The sequence below is a fragment of the Lissotriton helveticus genome, chromosome 8 (assembly GCF_964261635.1).
Source record: "Lissotriton helveticus chromosome 8, aLisHel1.1, whole genome shotgun sequence".
NCBI lineage: Eukaryota > Metazoa > Chordata > Amphibia > Caudata > Salamandridae > Lissotriton > Lissotriton helveticus.
This window is the reverse complement of record NC_136069.1, coordinates 1,104,159,354-1,104,173,849: the sequence shown is the minus strand read 5'-3', so window position 1 is coordinate 1,104,173,849 and position 14,496 is coordinate 1,104,159,354.

The following is a 14,496-nucleotide window of genomic DNA, read 5'->3' as shown; positions in this document are numbered from 1 at the left end:
GCTGAACAAAGAGCTTGACGTAACTGTTGGAAAGCATTTTCACATTCATCTGTCCATGGGAGGGGTACAGGGGTATCTTTCGTCAAAAGTACTAACAAGGGCTTAACAATGTGTGAAAATCCCAAGATCCACTGTCTACAAAAGGAAGTAAGACCCAAAAATGCACGTACTCCTTTCTGTGTGGTAGGAACTGGCGTATCTAATATGGCTTGTATGCGATCTGATGTCAATGCACATCCCTCCTTAGACAAAAGGTGACCTAAGTAGGTTACCTTTGGTCTACAATATTGCAGCTTCTTTCGAGAGACTTTGTGATGATGTAAAGCAAGAAAAGAAAGCAAAGACAAAGTACATGTTTCACACTGCTCCGGGGTATCGGCTGCCAACAAGATGTCGTCGACATATTGTATGAGAGCCACAACTTTGGTCAATACAAAGGAATCAAGTTCCCTTTTCAATGCTTGACTGTAAATACTCGGACTTTCAGTGTAACCTTGAGGAACTCTACAAAATCGATACGATCGATTATTCAAAGTGAAACCGAACAAATATCGGCTATCAGAATGAATAGGGATCGAGAAGAAAGCATTCTTCAAATCGATTACAGTAAACGTGGTAGCAGTCGGAGGGACTAAAGTAAGAAGTGTGGTAATGTCTGAAACCACAGGGTATTGTGGTATCACTATCTTATTCACCTCCCTCAAATCAATAATGAACCTGTAAATTCGTGTATGTGAGTCTTTCTTCAAAATCGGAAGAATCGGGCTGTTGCAAACATTGTATGGGACCTCCTCAACAACCCCAACTTGTATCAAATCATGAACAATTCGTATGAGTGCTTCCTCTCCCTCCTGTGAAATGCGATATTGTGGCAAACGAGGTAACACAGCTCCCTCCTTGACACTAATCTGAATCGGAGGGATAACCATCTGACCCACATGGGTGTCTGAGGTAGCCTATAAAGATGCAGGAAGTGAAGCCAATGCAGCATCTTCTTTAATCAAACAGATTCTATCAGATTCAATGTAATTATCATTTAGAATGACACGCACCCCTTCAGGAAAACATTGTATTGTAGCTCTAAAGTGTTTTAACATATCATGGCCAAAAATATTATCTGGAGTTTTCGGGGAAAGTAAAAACGGACATGGAGCATCAAATTTATCAACAGAAAATAAAAGTGGCTGAGACAATTGGCTAAGGGAAGGTGTTCCATCGAAACCTATCGAAGTAATAGTTGTGCCAGACAGGGGAGCCCTCGGAACCAATTGTTTAGACAAAGCGCTACGTGTAGCTCCTGTATCGACCAGAAACCGATCAGTAGAGCCCAAAACATGTGCTGTAACATAGGGACCCGTCTGATCTACTGGAACTTCAACTGATTCCTTACCCCATCCTAGGCAATCCTATGCATGAGCATAATTGTACAGATCAGGGTGAACATAATCAGATACTTGACATTGATTCCGCTTATCAAATGTGTTCTGTCTTTGTTGTGGACGTGAATTCGCATCAGATCTGACTCGATCATTCGTATTACCACGAGGCACCAAGAAACCTGAACCAGGTCTTCCTTGGCCCCGCTCCCGAGCTTCTTGTTGAGCATAAAGCACCGGGCAGTCTCGCGCCCAATGGCCGTACTGTTTGCAATATACACATTGATTCGGAGCTATGTCTGAACGGCCAGAAGAAGTATTGGAAGATGGTCGGCCACTTCTATCATAATTTCTGTTGAGGCCCCGATCGTATCCTCTAGAAGGCGGGCCATACACTTGAGCCAACATAACCTTCGTTTTTAACTCTTTTGACTTCTTGTCCTCAGTCCCCTTCGCCTCCGCTTCCTGGCGCTCGTAATACTGAGCCATCGTCAACACAGAGGCCGGAGAGGACGTAGTCCAAGAACTCTCACTAGCTTTTAACCGACTCGCTATACTGGGTAACAAATTCGAAACATATTTATCTACAAACAGATGTCTGCCGGTATCGTCAGTAAGAGACTGACCACTAAAATCGTGAAAGGCTTCCTCAAAGCGAGTAAAGAAATCAGAAACCGATTCATCTGTCTTTTGTTTACAGGATGCTAAAACAGTCCAATCAATCTTTTTAGGGGGAATGACCGTTTTGAGTTTAGTTAAAATGGCTGCAGGAAGATCTAGTATCAGTCTATGTGGTTTTTGGGCGGGCTCTCTATCCGCATCTATGCGCTCTATCTCTTTCCATTCGACTCCAAGAACAGCGCGATCATCGATTTTACGAACGGTCCTCCACATATCTGGGGGTAAAATAAGACCGAAAAACAAATCTATATCACATAAAGTCATAACACAAGAATTCAAAGCACCCTCAACCTCTTCATAAAAGGCAGCTGGATTTTTACGCGGATCAGTTAACGCATTTTTAAGTGCCATTACATCTGCTCTATTCCAGGGAGTGTAAACCCAATTATAAATGAAATAGCCCTTTGCATCGGCAGAATATTTATCATCATTATCACCCGCTCCTTTAGGAGGGATATACAAAGGCGCGGCTTCCCGCATGGGTTTCATGACAACTGGTATCATCTTATCTGTCACGAAGATAGGACGTTGCGTCTCTCCAGGCGGATTGGTCTGTGGAACAGCGTTCGCAGCCTTCTCTGCTCCTTCAGATGCCTCGCCTCGTCTCGTATTTTAACCAGTCGTCTAATGAAATCGGGTGCCTGAGAAAAAACAAGAAGACCATCACGTATTTGTTTATGATCATTTGCAATATCGACAGGTTCTAAAACGTCGGAATATTTCCGAAACATCTCAACTACTTCATCAGCAAATGAGGCAGTGAAATACATTTGTTCTTTCTCTGTCCAATTCTGTATATTAGCGGAAAGATCGGCAGCAGAATGTGCGCTACGCAATGCTTTACGGGCAGCTTGTCTGATTTCAGCCGATCGTTCTACAGACAGTAAAGATCGGGAATCCCGCGTTTTCTGTCGTTCCGCGTCAGAATCCTCGTCATCCCCGGACGGAGCAGACGAAGCGATATACGGAGGTGGAGGTCGATCTAATAACAAAAAATCATCTTGTGGTTTATTAAGGACAGGATAGAGAGGCTGATGGACAGGATATTGGCCAGATATCTGTAACCTTCGTTCTTTTTCCTCTCGTTCCTATATTTCTTTTGTTTCTTTCGTAACTCCAGCGCTTTCTCATACACAGTCTTTCGTTGTTCTTTCTCAATCAACGCTTGCTCACATTTCTCCTGCTGTCGTACTTCTTTCTCCCACATTCGCAAACTCTCAAACATATCACGTCTAGACTTTCGCTCAAACAAACAGCGCTCCACATATTCAACCTTTCGCGCATCAAACAACCCATGCAATGGCCAACGTAACTCAGGATCCTTTTTTGTGTATTTGTGCCACAATGTGCTGTACATTATGGCAGAAAGACCAAACTTCACATACATATCTCGATTAGGAGTCCCCTCGGGGGGAGCCGGCTGTGATTCTTCAAGTCGTAAACTGGCGCCACCAAACAAGCAGCACATCTTACGAAGTGCGCGGCAAACAGGCATGCTTCAAAAATAGTGCAAGATATACACTACCATAGGTAAAGAGCGCTTAAGGTACTTTCTTAGTACGACGCGCTATACATAGAAAGGGCGGAGAAAGCTCAGTGCATCGCCTGCCTATATGAATTGCAATCCATATATTGCTAAACATAGGACCCAAAATCAAACCAAAGTAGACAAGTCTATCCAAATACAAAGTGCTCGGGCAAGCGTTCCTAAAACTGCCTTACCAATACAAGAGCTTCCAAATGCCAAAACCTACAACAAAGCGACTCTTACCAATTGTAGGCTGTCCAGATTCCAACTGCCAAGTTTCAAGTTCGACCAAACAGTCACTGCACGGCAGACCAGCAGAAGAGATCTCAGTCGAGGACCGGCGCCACCTGGATGGTCGGATCGGAAAGTAAGGAAGGAACACCTCGGATACCAAGAAACGGGTCTTATCTGGTAGCGATCGCGACCTCAGCGAAGTTCCGAAACTTCATCGCGACCAATCCTTCAGGCATCCGAGTCGCCGATGAGCCCCACGTGCCGGGCGCCAATTTGTCGTACAGGCCTCAGCCTGGCCCGCTAGTGCAAGGGGTTCGCGCACAAAGTCCTCAGACCCAAAGGAAAAAGTTGGCACGGAAACTGGAATTGCAAAACATAGAATTTATTACACTTCATGAAGTGGTGCTAAAGTTCAGACAGTACCCTTCGGCACTATGAGAAGTAGCACACAGGGCACCCGGACACATGGTTTATTTATACCCACACAGGGGCTCAAGAGAAGGCGGTACAAGCACAAAAGCACATTTTATGTCCATACAAGGTAATATCGAGAGGCAGAATCGATCAGTGGGAGGAGTTAACAGTCGTGGGGTCTCGGCTAACACATTCCAATCTAGGGCTAACCATTAGCAGATGTGGACCCTAACGGTCAGTGGCAAAACACAGAGATGCTATTATTAGACTGTTGCCGGGCAGATTCAAAGGCCATGAGCAGAGAGGAAGGACAACACACATGGTCGACACGAGGCAGCGTGTGGCAGACAAAATGGCTGCCATGAATACAAAATGGATGCCACCAAATGTCAAGTTATCGGTCAAAACTCGATGTCTTTTGCTAACACTCAACTCAATCGACGTCAAAATACAACAGGGCAACAGGAAGCAGGGCAGCAGAGTAGCAGTCCTTCTTGCAGAGCGACAAAGCAGTCCTTCTGAGTCTTCCTGAGGTCTAGAGGTATACTGAAAAGTGGGATCTGAGGGTCCAATATTTACACCTTGTGCCCACTTTGAACTAGAAGGTTATGAAGGTTTTCACCCCAGAGGTGTTTAGAATTTCCTGCCTCCCTGCCTTTGACCATTTGTTACACTGTCTTGTAGCAATACACAAAGACCAACTGTTGGCCACACCTACTAATTTGACCCAGGATACAAGCTGCAGATACAAATGGTTAGGCAAGAACATGCCAACTTTTCAAAGTAATATATTCTGAATTGTGACTTAAAATCCAACAAAACAATGATGGATTTAACCCAGATCTATTGAATGGGGTGAATGTTTGATTTTGTTCTGCATTCTGTCCATCATGTGTGTGTCTTTTACTTAAAATCCAGCTTTGCCATTAAAGAGGGATTTAGAGTACCATTCTTTAGAGACCAAACCCAGCATTCCTACCTGCTCCCAATTGAACGTTTTTGGGTATTTGTTGTATTAAGTTAACCCAATGTAATCCTAAACCAAATTTGGCAATTTTTCACTACCCGCCCATACATTACTTAAAAGTACATGCCCCTGAGCCGGCCTAACAAGAGGTTTATCTCAACAGATTGAAATGACAATGTGCACACAGGCTGCAAAGGCAGGCCTGAGACTTTTAAAGGACTATTTGAGTGGGTGGCACAATAAGTGCTGCAGGCCCTAGTAGCACTTCATTTGCAGCCCCAGGGTATATGTTGTACCATTTTACCTGGGGCAAATAAGTGGAGTAAATGTGCTGATTGGGTGTAAGCCAATGGTACCATGTTAAAAGAAGATAGCACAATCACTTTAGCACTGGTTAGCAGTGATAAAGCGCAGAGTCCTAAAAGCCAACGAAAACTGGTTTAGGAAAAAAAGGAGGGTAAAGGCAAAAAGTTTGAGGATGTCCTAGTAGAAAGGGCTAAGTCCAACAACAGGCAACATTTGTGTTTTAGACAGTAGCATGCAGTTACACTTTGAACTGCAAGACGCTGACTTTGATTGTTTCAGAGGAGTATGTGCTTTTGTTTGCATCCCATAAAATATTACTGTCAGGGCTTTCGAGTTTATCAGGTGTCATAAATAAAACCTAATCGGAGTTTTGGGGGGACTAATGTGGAGTTTGGTGCTTTGCTTACCACTCGAAAATCCACATGTCATGGTAAATACCGTACTGTTTTTCCCTGTTAAATTCCAGTACGTTTGACAGGCCGAAATTTAAAAAAGAGTTGGGCATTTAAGGCACTGAGTAATTATGGAGTGTGATAATTACCGCACGCCATATTTAGGATTCGGGCCATTGCACAAACAGGTGTTGGACTGTCTAAGTTTTATACTGAAAACAAAGTAAAATGAAAAAGTCTTCTGTCGATGCTCAGGCTGCACCTTTCGAAACGCATATGTCTTACGCTAGAGCTAATATACAGATTAATGATAGTTGATAAATCTTAGCCTGTCTGTGTAGTAAAACCGAGCAACCAAAGCTGTGCTGTAAATGATACCTAAAGTAACAAGCATTTGCAATGCAATAGGTCTCGCATTAGGAAAGTTTGAGCTATTGGTCTTGTAAATGACAATATTTTTATTTATGTGTTGGTTTTGAAAATAGCTAAATTAATAGCTTTGTCATTTACAATGCCAATAGTTATAACTTTCACAAATGTGACACCTATAGGATTTGTAATGCAACATGTTTTGTATTTACATGACTTAGATGTATTGATATTACAAATAACAATGGCTTTTAATTTTTGTAAACAATTAATACTTAAATAAAAGTGATTGTAATTTATAATGGCAATAGCTTAAACTTTTGTAAATAACTTTTGTGAAGATTATGTTCAGTGTATTTTATTGTGACGAAAATCCAAGAACAGAAGTGAAATATTAACATCTTTTTGTGACATTTGTAATAAAGCTTGAAACATTGAGAGAACCTATTTGAACCAGTTGTTGTTTAATGGTTGCACAGATTGATGCTGTGGCGGGGCGGAGTGATGTTGTGGTGGCGCTGAGTGATGCTGGGGTGGTGCTGAGTGGTGCTGTGGGGGGGCTGAGTTGTGCTGTGGTGGTGCTAAGTGGTGCTGTGGTGGTGCTGAGTGGTGCTGTGGTGGTGCTCAGTGATGCTGTGGTGGTGCTGAGTGGTGCTGTGGTGGTGCTGAGTGGTGCTGTGGTGGTGCTGAGTGATAATGTGGTGGTGCTGAGTGGTGCTGTGGTGGTGCTGAGTGGTAATGAGTGATGCTGTGGTGGTGCTGAGTGATGCTGTGCTGGCGCTGAGTGATGCTGTGGTGGCGCTGAGTGATGCTGTGGTGGCGCTGAGTGCTGTGGTGGTGCTGAACTGGTGCTGAGTGGTGCTGTGGTGGTGCTGGGTGGTGCTGTGGTGGTGCTGAATCATGCTGTGGTGGTGCTGCTGAGTGGTACTGTGGTGGTGCTGCTGAGTGATGTTGTGGTGGTGCTGAGTGGTGCTGTGGTGGTGCTGAGTGATAATGTGGTGGTGCTGAGTGATAATGTGGTTGTGCTGAGTGGTGCTGTGGTGGTGCTGAGTGATGCTGTGGTGGTGCTGAGTGATGCTGTGAGGGAGGGCTATAGATAAATAGAGCGAGGGCGGTAGAGTGAGTGAGGGCGGTAGAGTGAGTGAGAGCGGTAGAGTGAGTGAGGGGGTGTGAGGGTGAGGGGGTAGTGAGGGTGAGGGGGTGAGTGAGGGGGTGTGAGGGTGGGTGGGGTGTGAGGATGGGTGAGGTGTGAGGGTGAGGGGGTGTGAGGTTGAGGGGGTATGAGGGTGAGGGTGTGTGAGGGTGTGAGGGTGAGGGTGTGTGAGTGAGAGTGTGTGGGTGAGTGAGGGTGTGTGAGGGTGAGGAGGGTGAGGGGGTGAGGGTGAGTGAGGGTCAGTGAGGGTGTGTGAGGGTGAGCGGGTGAGAGGGTGTGTGAGGTTGAGGGGGTACGTGAGGGTGAGGGGGTGGGGGAGGGTCAGGGGTGCGAGGGTGTGTGAGGGTGAGGGGTTGTGAGGGAGTGTGAGGGGATGTGAGGGTGAGAGGGGGTGTGAGGATGAGGGGGTGTGAGGATGAGGGGGTGTGAGGATGAAGGGGTGTGTGGATGAGGGGGTGTGAGGGTGAGGGGGTGTGAGGGTGAGGGGGTTTGAGGATGAGGGTGTGTGAGGATGAGGGGGTGTGAGAGTGAGGGGGTGTGAGGGTGAGGGGGGGTGAGAGTGAGGGGGTGTGAGGGTGAGGAGGTGTCTGGGGGTGAGGGTGTGTGAGGGGTTGTGAGGGTGAGGGGATGTGAGGGTGAGGGGATGTGGGGGTGAGGGGGTGTGTGAGGGTGAAGGGGTGGGTGTGAGGGTGTGTGAGGGTGAGATAGAAAAAATCCAGGCTGTAGATACCATGCGTAGCAAATGGTAAATGTAGCGAGTATTATCTACGATATGGGGAACAACCGTGAGTTCTAAGAAACCTGCTCTGAAAGCTGTCACTCGTAAGGGATGTCTCAAAAAGTGAAATCTGAACAGACACTCTGTATTGAAAGATTAGCTGAAAGGCATGGAAAAGCGGTGCCTGCAGTAATGTGTAAATAAACATAATATTCTAAAAACAACGGAAAAAGTGTGACCACTGGTTACATGGGTGTGGCATCCGGGGCAGTAGGAAAGGCTTTAGTGCATTGTCATCCTGATAAAGTTGATGGATGCATCAGAAAGAATGGGCAAATGGCATAACAATGTGAAGTCTAAACTAAGAGACCACGGCGCTGATGGTCCCCCCTTTCGTCATTTTCAGCGGCTATGGAAGACCTCGGTGCTCTGCCTGTTCATCCTGCTAAGGTTTCCCATGTGCTACTATCTTTCGGGGTCCCCAGAGCGGCTGTGGAAGAGGTGTGCTGGCACTTGCACGTCGCATCAGTCCTGGTAGGGGCGGGCAAGTTAGAGCAGCAGGGAGGCGCCTGGCAGAGAAATGGCAGCAGAAGCGCTCACCAGGACGCTTGCAATACGGAAGGCTACCAAATTGCCTATTCTCCGGGGGAGTGCGCTAAATAACATTAAATACCTTTACAAGGTGACATTTCCTTTACATGGTGACATTTCCTTTTGATGTTCCCCACTAAACTAATTAACGGAAGTACTGTAAAGGGTTTGTGGGTGAGACGCAATGGAAACTCTTATCAGCCACATCTCTGCAGCTTTAGAATGTCTTGAAGACCACCTCTGCCCAGCTGCCGCTTGTGCGTTAATTAAACTCGTGAGTGGCGAAAGCAGCTTTCTAAAACAAAGCAGCCTTTCTAATTCTGCCCACGTTTAAAACAAGGAAAACTCGGCCGTACACATTTGCAATTCCGTTTTTTACGGATATTAAGCCTTTCATGTATTATTCCTGCGCAAACACCATGGAACTTTGTGAACAATATTTCCACTGCAACGCTAATAAAGATTATTTAAAGCAAAACATAGAAACCGAATGAATATGTCGAAGAGCGCCTAGAGGTGGATGGGCTATAAAATGTGCACTACTATTAATCTGAACTAACATAAAAATCAATTCACAAAACATCAGGGGCTATATTATCAAAACCTGCACCAGTGCACGAGTTTGCGGTGTAGTACCTGTGTTCGTTTTTGAGCCTGTGCCCATGATGTTTTGGGATCTGTTTTTTAAATTTTTTTATTTAGATATATTTTATTTTTTCGCCTTGGACACATGGTCGCAATTAAGTTTGGGAAAACACGTTTTTAGCAGGTATTTCAAGCGTTCTAATAATGCGCACATCGTGCAAGAGGCCCTTGAAGAAACACGCAGCTTGCATGCGCACATGCGCCATTGATACACAATGAATGACCCTTTCTCAATGCGAGTTCCACATTTGTTGACAACAATGTGTAAAATTAGCAGCACCAGTCACACAATGTATCTGATGAACTACGTAGATTGCACTTGTACCATAGCAGTTTGTAGCAACATTTTCAGAATCAGATGAGAAAGGCAAATGTTTTTTTGTATCATTGTTAACACACTTTACGAATTGAATAAACATTAAGCACAGCAGTGGGAAAGCGTCCAGACATACTGATAAAGCAAATCTACCCCGCTGCGGCAAGCAGTAATGGCCAGAGCGAAAGCAGATGGAAAGGGAGACAAGGTGAAGAGAAGACAAGCATGAAAACAAGACGGAGGGCATTGCTGTGGGGGGGGAGGAGAAATGCGACACGGCCGCAGCAGGGGGCGGAGCGGGGAGAGCGGCGATGAGGGAGAGTGAATAGTGTGAAGCAGCAGGGGCCTTTGAAGTGAAGCTAAGCTTCACTTCAAAGGTGTGGGAGGAGTGCAGCTGAGGCAGAGCGCACGCTGGGGAAGCTTGTGGGGCGGAATGGAAGAGCTGCTGGGGAACAGATGGCTGGCGATTTGATGCTGTGCACGCGCATTTTAGGTCAATGCGCTTGCGCATTGACCTAAAAGCGCACCGGCACAGCATCAAATCGCCAGTCTAGGTAAAGTCTGTTTAAGCCCCTATAGTCTCGCTCCGCTCAATGCGCATGCGCATTGAGAGGCGAGACCTAAAAATGGCACCCAGGGGTGCTAAACAACATTTCGCCTCAAAAGGTTAAAGTGTCATTGAGAAATGCTATTCAAGAACTAGGCCTGTAGAAAGTGAGCCGCCTCAGTCTTCGCTGTCTACAGCATCTTTGGTGCAGCCCTGTGCACAAGAAACATGATGGCAGGCTGTAACAATGTCTTTACTTGTAAGAGGGTGGCTACTTAAAGCAACTTCTCTTCAGGTAGGGATTAATATGCTGGAGAGTCACCGAGAATCAGTGTAAAGGAAAAACTATACACATCGCAAACTGCCATGGACTTGATCCAAAATGTGAAGAGCATTTCAGGCAACCAATGACTGTAGGGAGCTGACCAAGATGGACTGACTCAGGCATGTACACAACAAAAGGTCAATTACTTTAGAAATACTCTTGTCAGACCCATATTGCTTTTCTAGTGGCCTACAAAAGGCTATTTACCCAGGCAGTTCCACAACATAGAATCTTTCAAACACGAATTATGCAAAATTCATACCTTTTTATTAAAAGATTTTGTCATGTATATACAACATTTTCAAATTTTTTTGTAAAATATATTTTGTTACTTTTCTTAAGAGATCAGTCTGTGCAGACATGTACAATTAATTACAAATATCAATTTAGTAGAAAACATTTCGTATTTCACAAAAACAAAGTGAAATTATTTACAGAAAAAATATTCCAAAAGAACATTCCAAAAGAACTTGAAAAGATCACTTTATGGCTTCATGCATATAACCCCACAAACAATCATCAAGGAGTCCCTCTCACCAATCAGTACACTTTCACACAAGCAATACACCCGCACACAGATGACAATCCTAGGGAAACTTCTGCTTCTTCATATGACATTCACAGTTGGTAATTCTGTGGATTTATTCAACCTTAGAAATGTCCACTCATGTGTTGTCTTTGGAAGATTTCCTCCATTTGGTCGGTCAACGTACGTTTCGGTGGATAAGCATTACAGACACCTTCATCAGGACCACACTTGGTAAGTAGCAATTCCAAAAGGTGGGCGGGGATTCTCTGTGGAATAATAAGAAAATACAATTGTTTTCCAATTGTACAATACCTGAAGAAACTACCCAAGGCGTACTAAGTCAAAAGTACTATCGATTTAGATGAATGGCATCCTTTGGTGCAAAAACATTACAAGTTCTCTCAATTGAAATCAAAAAAGTGATAACCGAGTTGTGAATTTATAACTATATTCACCATGAGGGACCCTTAAGAGTGCTTCTAACGTGTAGGGTTAGTGAAACAGTGAAGTTTAGAAAAAAAGTTAATTTCCTTTTAATTCCGAAAGACTCTGGCTTTGGATAGTGGCAATTGGTGTACCCCTAGGACATCGTGTACACAACATCTGGAGTCATTGCAGGCACTAAATCAGGAGTCAATACTGCACAGGTAAATGCTCTATTGAATTGCACCTGAAATGACTACATCACAGTAAGATTAGTTTGCAGGTAAAATAGTGTAAGTATAAAAGGCTAAACATATTTTTCACTTTTTATGCTCGTGGATGGATGGATAAATAGATAGATAGATAGATAGATAGATAGATAGATAGATAGATAGATAGATAGATAGATAGATAGATAGATAGATAGATAGATAGATAGATAGATAGATAGATAGATAGATAGATGGATGGATGGATGAATGGAGGGATGGATGGATGAATGGATGGATGGATGGATGGATGGATGGATGGATGGATGGATGGATGGCACAGTTCATTCCGTTTGTACTAATTGTACATAAAATGTGCCTACATGCTCCCATTTTAAATATTTTAGACCAGTTCACAAATGCCTGTAAGAGTACATAAAAGAGTACTATAGGATTACTAGTTTATGTACTCCTGAGGCTTTTGTGAATATCTCCTGGCGTTTCCAGCTTTTCTTTTCTTTGAGCAATCATGTCCAGAATGTTTGCCTAGAAATCGCAATGTGACAAAATACAATTCGATTTCTTTGGCTGCTTTCGATAAAATGTACTAAAATTGCTTCCTTTATAATATCTGATCTGTTAGGCTTCTCCTCCAACTCTGGGAGACAGTGCATTGAAGAGGGTGACAGGAAATTGAGATTTAGGGAACCGCACTAAAGTTCTATAAGTACTGACAAAAATACAACGTTTACGCCTACTACCGTTGGAAGCATTTCACACAGATTTTCCATAATTGGGTCCGTTGGCAACCCCTGTTAGCAAACATTTGGAAAAGTAACGACTTTCCCTTAAGTTGTGCCAACATCAAAAGTTTGAATTTACCTCTGTTAAATTCATAGATATTCCTTTAATGAGTTTAAAAAACGTGAAAGATTTGTATACCAGATTTCATTCTAAAATAACAGGCTCTGTTTTAGAAGAAGAGTGAAAAACTAAATTGCCAAGACTTGTTAATATATAGCACAATAAAATGCTTGGAAGGAATTATAGAAAAGAAAGACTGCTTTGAATGTGTGCCCAGCGGGGGATGTCTTTTTTAACGTAGCACATTTTTATACGCAACCATCACGATTTCTTTCAAAGAAAATCATTTCTGAACATGTGTCAATTGCATAAAAGCAACCTGCAATGCAAAGCAAATTGAATCCGCTCTGTTGCCTGCAATTATTTTTGGCCTAGGTTTTGTAATGCAGTCACTGTTGGAAAGTTTCTCATAAGTTTTGTCGCCAGACAGTGCTTGTGTTGAAAGGTCTACCAGGAAAGGATAATATTCAACCAGACAGCTTTTTAGCGTTTAGCGGTTCATTCAAATTAAAACTGCGTAAACCGATAAAGAAGCATTGCGACAGTTTTACCTCATAACACACAGAACTAATTCTCACTTTGTTCCACGAGTTCCATTCTTTTTCATCTACAACATCCGAGGTTAGATTCGTGGAACTACTTTGCATTAAGAAAGAGAGCCTAGCACCAAGAGGTAGATTTATCAAGCAGCTGCGTCACCCTTGTACCATGCAATGGGACGCAAGGGCGACGCAACTACTATGTAAGATTTATCAAGCCACACAAGCCACCTTGCATGACCCTGCATGACTTGATAGTACCACAATGCAGCCAAAGTCACTGAGCTGCGTTACTCTGCACCATGAAGGCGTTCCACGGGTGGAGCATGGGTTTTCCAGCACTTTCACACTCATTCACAGATTTACCATTAGTGGTAGACCTGGAAATGTGTCAAAATGCTACGCCTCCCCAGGGAAGGCTTAACCAGGGGTATTATCATTGTTTCTCCTTGTTTGTTTCGTCTTCCGTGTGTGCTGAATTCAGCAGCACACAAAGAAAGAGGAAAATGACTCTCAGGAATGTTTTTGTGCAGGAAGGTATGCCTTCCAGCACAAACACAATGCTGCATATAATTCAGGCCACCTTGCACTATGGTGAAGGGTGCCTGCATTGGCACTAGGTAGCCAAAGGGATTCTGCGCAAGTGATGGACAGTGCACCATATCATGTTAAACACTGTGCATTCCTGCCACTTCCCTATCCCGCAGTGCAGCACAGCAAGGGGGCTTGCTGTGTGAAATAGTGGTAAATATGCCCCCAAGGGTATGGCTTTGCAAATCAAAATCATGGGCCCGGGTGCTGAGTGAATTATAAAACACAACAATAATCAGGGTTCATAGTGCCCCTCAGTTCTTTGCACTCTGTACAAAGAAGTGCAAGTGTTTTTTTAGTATTGTATTTATGCACATTGTTTATATTGTAATTGGTCATTTGGGGCCAGATGTACAACCCTTTTTTGCGGCTGCAAATGGGAGATCCTCCTGTTTGAGACCGCAAAAAAGGATGATGGCATGTACAAATGCTATTTTGCGAGTCACTGACTCGCAAAATAGCATTTGTGACTCCCGCTATTAGGAAGGGGCGTCCCTTTCTGATAACAAGTCAACATGCCATTTACAATTGTTTTGCAACCACATTTGCGGCCGCAAAAACCACTCGCAAACGGGAAGGGGTCCCCTGGTCCACTGCCTGCCATTAAAAAAATTAAACTGAAAAGCTTCTTTTTTCTTTTTAAATGCATCCCGTTTTTTAAGGAAAACGGGCTGCATTTAAATTAAAAGACTGCTCTTTTTAAAAGCAGTTCCAGACATGGTGGTCTGCTGACTCCAGCAGGCCACCATCCCTGGGAGTGCTAGTCTTTTCTAATGGGG